The 8180-nt window shown below is 39.7% G+C and overlaps 1 long non-coding RNA gene across 1 annotated transcript in view; it reads right to left on the reverse strand.

Annotated features, from left to right (window-relative positions):
* Window positions 1–2298, reverse strand: part of LOC138171134 (uncharacterized) — a 9442-nt gene extending 7144 nt beyond the window's left edge. The window contains exon 1 of the long non-coding RNA XR_011170809.1: window positions 2009–2298. This is a non-coding gene — a long non-coding RNA (uncharacterized lncRNA). The remainder of the gene's footprint in view (window positions 1–2008) is intronic.
* Window positions 2299–8180: the final 5882 nt, after the last annotated feature.

The raw sequence follows: 8180 nt of genomic DNA on the forward strand, positions 1-8180 counted from the left end.
CAGACCCCAAGCTCTGGGAGAGTGGCACCGCCAGACCCCAAGCTCTGGGAGAGTGGCACCGCCAGATCCCAAGCTCTGGGAGAGTGACACCACCAGACCACAGGTTTCCTCGCTGCTGCTGTAGTCTTTGCCAGCACATCCTGCCACTGCCTCTACCCCATCATTTTTTTGGCAACAAGCAGAAGACCTCAACTCCCTCTCATTTTCTCTGAACTAAACCTTCCTGGACTTCAGTTCCTTAAAAAGTAAAACTGGGATGATACTAATACTACTAGCAATACCAACAGAAGTGCTAACACCAATAATACCAATACTGTTACTATTACTAATACTAAAATCAATATCAGTGCTATCACCAATACTAATGTGAACATTAATACTAATAGAAATATTAATACCAATACAAAATACTAACATCAATATTAATATTAATACCAATGCCAATAGTAATAGCAATACTAACACTAGAAACAACATTAATACCAATACCAATACTAACACAAGTAGTAACATCAATACAAATACCAACAGGATTAATGGGGTGTTCAGGGAGGATTAGCAGCTCTGGTGTGATGGCTGCTGAGCTCTTTTCAGGGCTGCTTTCCACCTTTGGTGTCCACCTGATATCCAACTCTCACCTGTGACTTCAAGAAACTGGAACATGCCCAGTAATCACACCTGGGTAAAACATTCTTGGCAGATAGGCTAAACCAAATTGAGAGTAACCAATGGGCCTCAAACTTCTCAGTGAGTTAGGAGCATATCGACCTCAGGCATGGGAAGAAGTCCCCAGAGGCATGGGAAGGTGAGAACCATTTGTTCCAGTGGCTATGAAGGTGGCTGAAGAAGGCATTGTGGGAGCCCTCAGAACTTGGTCAGACATCAGAGGCTCTAAGGGCATCCGCTGCATCCAAGGCCATCCCTAAATAGCTTGACTTTTGTGCTGCCACTGGACCTTGATGATTCTGGGAGAGTGAGGCTTAGGACTTCATGCAACTCTGCCTCACTCAAACTCAGTGCCCTTGCAAATCACCTCACATCGTGATGTCATTGGTCCTTTTTGAAAACAAAGAATGAACTACTACTAATACCAATATGAATAGTAAGGCCAATACCAATACCAATACCAACACTAATACTAGCATCAATGTTAACACTAATACCAATGCCAACACGAACACCAATATTAATATTAATTAATACAATAATTAATACCAATATTAATATTAAATAGCAATACTAACACTAGAAACACATTAATACCAATACCAACACTAATACTAGCATCAATGTTAACACTAATGCCAATGCCAATGCCAACACGAACACCAATGTTAATATTAATTAATACAATAATTAATACCAATATTAATATTAAATAGCAATACTAACACTAGAAACACATTAATACCAATACCAACACTAATGCTAACATCAATGCTAACACTAATGCCAATGCCAACACGAACACCAACGTTAATATTAATTAATACAATAATTAATACCAATATTAATATTAAATAGCAATACTTACACTAGAAACACATTAATACCAATACCAACACTAATGCTAACATCAATGCTAACACTAATGCCAATGCCAATAACACGAACACCAATGTTAATATTAATTAATACAATAATTAATACCAATATTAATATTAAATAGCAATACTAACACTAGAAACACATTAATATCAATACCAACACTAATACTAACATCAATGCTAACACTAATGCCAATACTGATACAATCACTGATATTAGTAACAATTCCTAGATGATCAACCTCACAGGGTTTTATAAACAAAGCATTTTATAAACCTTAAAGTGCTCTATACATGTGACATATACACAGGCACAGAGTTGTGAAGATCAAATGACAGAACATGTAAATTGTTTGCAGTCCTTTAAGTGCTCTATAAATACTTGCTGCCATCCCCATCCCTCCCTTCTATCCCCATTTGCAATACCAGTTTTTAGAAATGCTAATTGTAAAGTTATTTACCTAGTGCTTTGGGTTCTTTGGAGGGAAGAGACTCTTAAAATATAGGAAGAAGGACCAGACCTGTGATGTCAGTGATACAGGAGACTTTCATGAAGAAACTCCATACATCAGCGTTGCCCCAAGCCTTCTTTAAAGAGCAGCTCACAATATTAGCTTTGCAGAATCCTGAGCCTGAGTGTTTTGCCCAGGTGACAGAGCTGGCATATGTCAGATGGAGAACTTGGACTGAGGGTTTTGTGGCTCTAGGACCTGCTCATTCTGTCACACTTGTAAATAATAAATGTTCATTATAAAGAATGCACTCTTACATGGCAATGTATTTTAGCTTGATCACGCTTACTGGCAGTAATCATATGGAATTAAAAAAATGATAATAATCCAAGGTTTTTTCCCAGGCCTTTTATCAATTAATCATAATCTGCTCCTTGAGCAAACCTTTAAACAAAGTAGCCTGCAAATGGCAAAATTGATGGATTTTAAATGTACTCTCCACTGCTTTCCACATTCATGAGCAGCAAAATGCCTGACTGCAGAAAGCAAAAGCAGAAAGGAGAAATGAAGCATCTGGAAATTTGTCCTTTGGACAAGCATAAAGTGATTAATCAAACCCCTGTTTTCAAGGAAGGCGCTGCTATGTCTCCTTCTGACATTGTGGGGTTGCCAAGGTAACCCACCAAAGAACCATTCTAGAATTTACCTTCAGAAGATTCTAGAAAGGAGGCAGGGGGAAGTCTTTCCAATTAAGACCCATAAATACTGCAATGGATTGGCCTGCTGGTTGGGCCAAAAGATTCAACAACAGTCAAAGTGGAGATCTGGGAATCCATTTTTCTTGAACGCAAGTGAGATTGATAAATCTTAGAGGGAAGGGTAAGACACTTACTGAATCAGATTAATTGAAAGAAACCAAAACTTGTGTAGGAATAGAAACCATGCAGTAAAATGTTATGCCCCCTCCCTCCATCCTTAATTTGCTTAGATCATGCTTGGTTCAACAATTATAAGCTTTTTGGTTTTTTGCATTTATGTTATTTTGTTGGCTATTTATGTTACAAAAAACCCTCGTCATAGAATGAGATTGCTCTGTCCTTAGAGTCAGTTCAAAGGGTCTTAGTATCCGAAATGTGAGAAATATGTTCATAATATAATAATAAGCAATGGTTATTATTACTATTATTATTATTCTATGACACATTCCTTATAGCATAAGGAATGGAGGGCTAGCCTTACAGATATAGGTTCAAATCTAGCTGGGTTACTGTGGCCCGCTCTTTAAAACTCTTAAGTTACATCTGCATAAGGGGATGGAGTTTTTCTATTGGGAGTTGCCTATGCTCATGAAATCACTACTCTGGATTAAAAACGCCATCACCACCAACAAAAATATGGTGACGCCCGTTACACAGCCCCAATGGCAGGGACTCACAAGATGATTCCAATGTGTATGGTCTTAGATTTGTTATTTTAAATGTATTTTTCATTGACATAACAACCAATAAGCATAAGCATATTTCTTTTGTTTTGCATTATTTTGGGTGGTTGTTGTTTTGGGTTGTAGCTCCTACACAAAGAGACTAAAAAATGAGAAACTGAGATTGGTCTGTCACCAAATCATGCCATGTGCAAAACTGAGATATGTGAAGAGCGAAAATTCTGAGAAACTCAAGGAACGGATAGTAGCAGTATTAAAAAAAAAATACCATTTAAGCAAGAACCACTTATAAGAAGCTTGTTCTGAACTCATGTGAGACACTGATGAAGTTGGAAATCTGATTTACATTTACAAGGTAAACAAATTCCGAGGACTAAATGCAGTTACTGTTATTTGTGTTTTAGGACAGAATAGACACTTAGCAAAGCATGGAGTCAAGGATTTCACCAGTACTTTAATTTGCCTAGATTGTTCATGTGATAAAAAGAAGCTATTGTGAGTCTAGTCTATATATGAGGATATAAATGACACTTCTGCCATAATCCTCATTCCAGTACCTTTTAATTGCCTTTTGAAATGTGCGAGCTACAGGTTGAAACTGTGATTTCGGGGGCATAGGGTATACTTAGGTAAGGAAATTCCAATGTAGGTCACCAGCTTCTTTTTCATTTAGTCTTAGAGAATTGGTTAGAGGGCTCAGGGGGTCAAGTAACTTGCCCAAGGTCACATATCCATTTTGCATGGAGTAAGGGGACTTGAACCTAGGTCTTTCTGTTTCTTCCTCTCTCTACCAAACTCCTCTTACAGCATACCATTTTGAATCAAATCCTCCCTAAAATCTTGAGGGCCTCCAGAAGTTGCACTATGAAAAACCCTTAGTCTATAGATGCAGAAACAACATGCTTCTTGCCTATGTGAGAAAACTATTTTAAAATCTCTGTTAGAATTGAATATGTTATGAGTCAATGTACAATATATAATTTACAATGTTATGCTTTGTGGAAAGGAATGTGGTCCTTAAAAATCTAGTTTGTATCTGAACCAAGCTTGTTAGAATTCACAAATACTAACACACACACAGAATACGTAAATACAAGGCAAATGCATTATGCAAGAAGGACTGGCAGGTTTGAAAAAAAAGGCGAAATTCGAGAGGTTGGCTGTAGAGGAATCTTATTTTGTTGGGAAGAAGTTAGACGCTGTTTTTCACTCTGGTGGTGAGAAGGATGTATGTATGACCTGTTTCTTTCCTCAAAGAAGGAGAAAAGTTACCAAGGCCAACCCTTTATTTAGATCTCTTATCATAGCAGGGGAGTAGGCTGCCATCAAAGGAAGCTGTTAACAGAAGGGGGAACAGCTATTTGCAATGACCCTTGACAGCAAGCCTCAAAGACCCAGTGGTGTATCTTCCGTTGTTTAAGTTGGAAGAGGTTGGTTTGTTATTACTGGTAGGACTCCAGTTTAGGCCATAGTTGATTCAGGACATATAAATAACTTGGCAAATCAAAAAACAGGATACACAGTCTCATTGTGCAGGCCTGGATGACTTCAAGGAGATCTCAAGCAAAAGGCAGGTTTTGCCAGCGAAGTGGGAAGAAAGCCCCAGAAAATATCTTGGATAAATGTGGAGAGGGCAGCTCTCTTCTGAAACCAAGATAATGAAATATGATTCTCCCTTTAACTGGAGGCTAATTCCTCTAACTTAACAATAGCATCTTTTCCAATGACATTAAGAACAGCGATTACAAAGCATTCCCCCTCCCAGCAACCTGAAGTCATTCTTGCACAAATTCCGAGTCTTCCCAGGAAGGAGGAACACACCTGTCTAGGGAGCTGCCCCAGCAGCTGTGTCTTGAGAGAGCTTGTCTTTACTTTTCCAACTCTCTAGCTACGCAAGAGTGCCTAGTCCCGTGGGTGCTTTCCACCTGGAGACTGAACCCCCAGGGATGCTGCTTATTCACTCTTTACTCATTCCCTTATAATTAACAATCAACTCTACGTATCTCTCTGACTCCGTGAATCTGACACTGGACTTGGAGTCAGGAACCCCTGAGTTCAAATCTGATCTCAGAAGGATGCTAACTGTGTGACCCTGGGCAAGTCATTTAAACCTTTATCTGCCCCAGTTTTTTCATCTGTAAAATGGGAATGATAATAATAGCCCCTACCTCCCAGGGTTGTGAGGATAAAATTAGATAATAATATATGGGGCCTTGCAAAGCTTAATGCACTATGTCAATGCTAGCTATTATTAACAGACTTCCATCCCAGCGATTCTGAATTTCCAGCTGTCATTATTCCTCCATCCCCCGCTGCATCGTCCCTTATTCTTATTCTCTTCGGCTTTCCACTGTGCTCTTTGCAATGCCTGCTTCATAGGTAACAAATTTGCTTCCATCTTAAAATTCTTCATTTCCCACTCCTTCTGTCTTCTTGCTCTCACTAAGACCTGGCTCTCTTGATGACACCACTTCCCTGACAGCCCTTTCAAGCACTGGTCTAATTTTTACTTATACCCTCCAATGCGTTGGTTGAGGTGAGAAAGATGGAATACTTCTTGCTCCCCAGCGCCATTTCCAGGACATTTCCTCTTCAGTAACCTCCCTTTTTCTAAGGTTCACTTGATCCATGTTTGCCCCCAATCAAGATTCTAGTAGCCATTATCCTCTGGCCTCCAGGACACTCTCTTTTCCTCAATTAGTCCAGTGCCCTCATTCACAGTCTTTCTCTCCTCCTCACCTCTTGTCCTCATGCTAGAGGACACGCTAGATACTCCCTCAAAGCTGACGATTCTCAGATCTATTTATCCAGCCTTACTTCTTTCTCTAACCTCCAGTCTCGAGTCTCCAAATGCCTCCTGAACATCTGGATGCCTCAAAGACATCTTGAATTCAACAAGTTCAAAACTGAATCCATTGTCTTCCCTCCAAAACTTCCCCTTCTTCTTAACTTCCTTATTATTGTTCAAAGTATTACCATGCTTCCAGTTAATGCAGGCTCAACACCTAGGTATCCTCAACTCCTCACTTGTCCCCCCTCCTCATTTCCAACTTGTTGCAAAGTCTTGTCATTTCCGCATTTGTAACATGGCTCATATCTACATACCCCCACTCTCCTCTGATATTTCTTCCATCACTTTCATGCAGGCCCTCATCACATCACTCCTGGACCATTGCAATAACTTTCTGGTTGACCAACCTGTCTCAAGTGTCTCCATACTCCAGTATGGCCTTCACTTAGCTGTCAAATTGATCTTACTAAATTGCAGATCTGGACATGTCCTACCACTGCCACACCCCATTCAATAAACTCCAGTGGTTCCCTATCACCTCCAAGATCAAAACAAAATCCTGTCTGGCTTTTCAAACCCTTTATAACTTGGACCCCTCCTACCTTTCCTGTCTTTTTGCACCTTGCATCCCCAACTCTCCTATTTTGTGTTTCTGTGACATTGGCCTACTTGCTGTCTGAAACAAAGCACTCCCATTTCTCAACTCCATGCATTTTCACATTCTCTACTCCTGGAATTTTCTCCCTCCTCATCTCTTGTCTCCTGGCTTCCCTGACTTCCTTAAAGCCCCAGCTAAAATGCTGTTTACTGTAGGAGGTCTTTCCCAGTCTACCCCACTGCCTCTGAGATTAACTCCAATTTTCCCTTCATATATCTTGTTTGTAGTTGTTTATGGGGCATCTGTGCCATTATTTTTAAATTTTTATTTATTTATTGTTAGTTTTCAACATTTATTTTCACAAGATTTTGAGTTTCAAATTTTCTTCCCATCTCTTCCCTACCCTCCACCCCAAGATGGCTTGCATTCTGATTACCCCTTCCCCTAGTCTACCCTCCCTTTTATTATGCCCCTCCCCCTTATCCCCTTCTCCCTTATTTTCTAGTTTGATTTCTATGCCCCATTGCCTGTATATCTTATTTCCCAGTTGCATGTAAAAACAAATTTTAACATTTGTTTTTAAAGCTTTGAGTTGCTAATTTTCTCCTTTCTTCCCTCCCCACCCATTCTCTCTGAGAAGGCAAGCAATTCAATATAGGTTATACATGTGTAGTTATGCAAAACACTTCCATAATAGTCACGTTGTGAAAGACTTACTATATTAGCATTCATCCTTTCCCTCCCCCCACTTATACTATTTTCTCCTTTGACCCTATCACTTTTCAAAAGTGTTTGCTTCTAGGGGTGGCCAGGTGGCACAGTGAGTAAGAGCACCGGCTCTGGTGTTGGGATTACCTGGGGATCAAATCCGGGCTCAGATACTTAGCACCACACCCAGAAATAACTGGCCGTGTAACCTTGAGCAAGTTACTTAATGCTGATTGCTTAAAAAAAAAAGTGTTTGCTTCTGACTACCCTCTCCCTCAATCTGTCCTCCCTTCTATCATTGCCACCCCCTCCATCCTCTTCCCCCTTACTTTCTTGTTGGGTAAAATCCCCAATTGAGTGTGTATTTTATTCTCTCCTTAAGCCAAATCCAATGAGAGTAAGTTTCATTCATTCCCTCTCACCTCCCCCCTTCCCTTCCACTGTGAAACCTTTTCTTTTCCCCTTTTATGTGAAAAATTTTACCCCATTCTATATCTTTCTTTCTCCTTCCAAAATATTCCTCTCTAACCCCTTAATTTTACTTTTTAGATATCATCCCTTCATATTCAACTCACCCTGCTATCTATCTATCTATCTATCTATCTATCTATCTATCTATCTATCTATCTATCTATCTATCTAT

Source organism: Petaurus breviceps, unplaced genomic scaffold (assembly GCF_028583685.1).
Source record: "Petaurus breviceps papuanus isolate PSGF00001 unplaced genomic scaffold, PetGlider_PUasm1.0 419, whole genome shotgun sequence".
Taxonomy (NCBI): domain Eukaryota; kingdom Metazoa; phylum Chordata; class Mammalia; order Diprotodontia; family Petauridae; genus Petaurus; species Petaurus breviceps.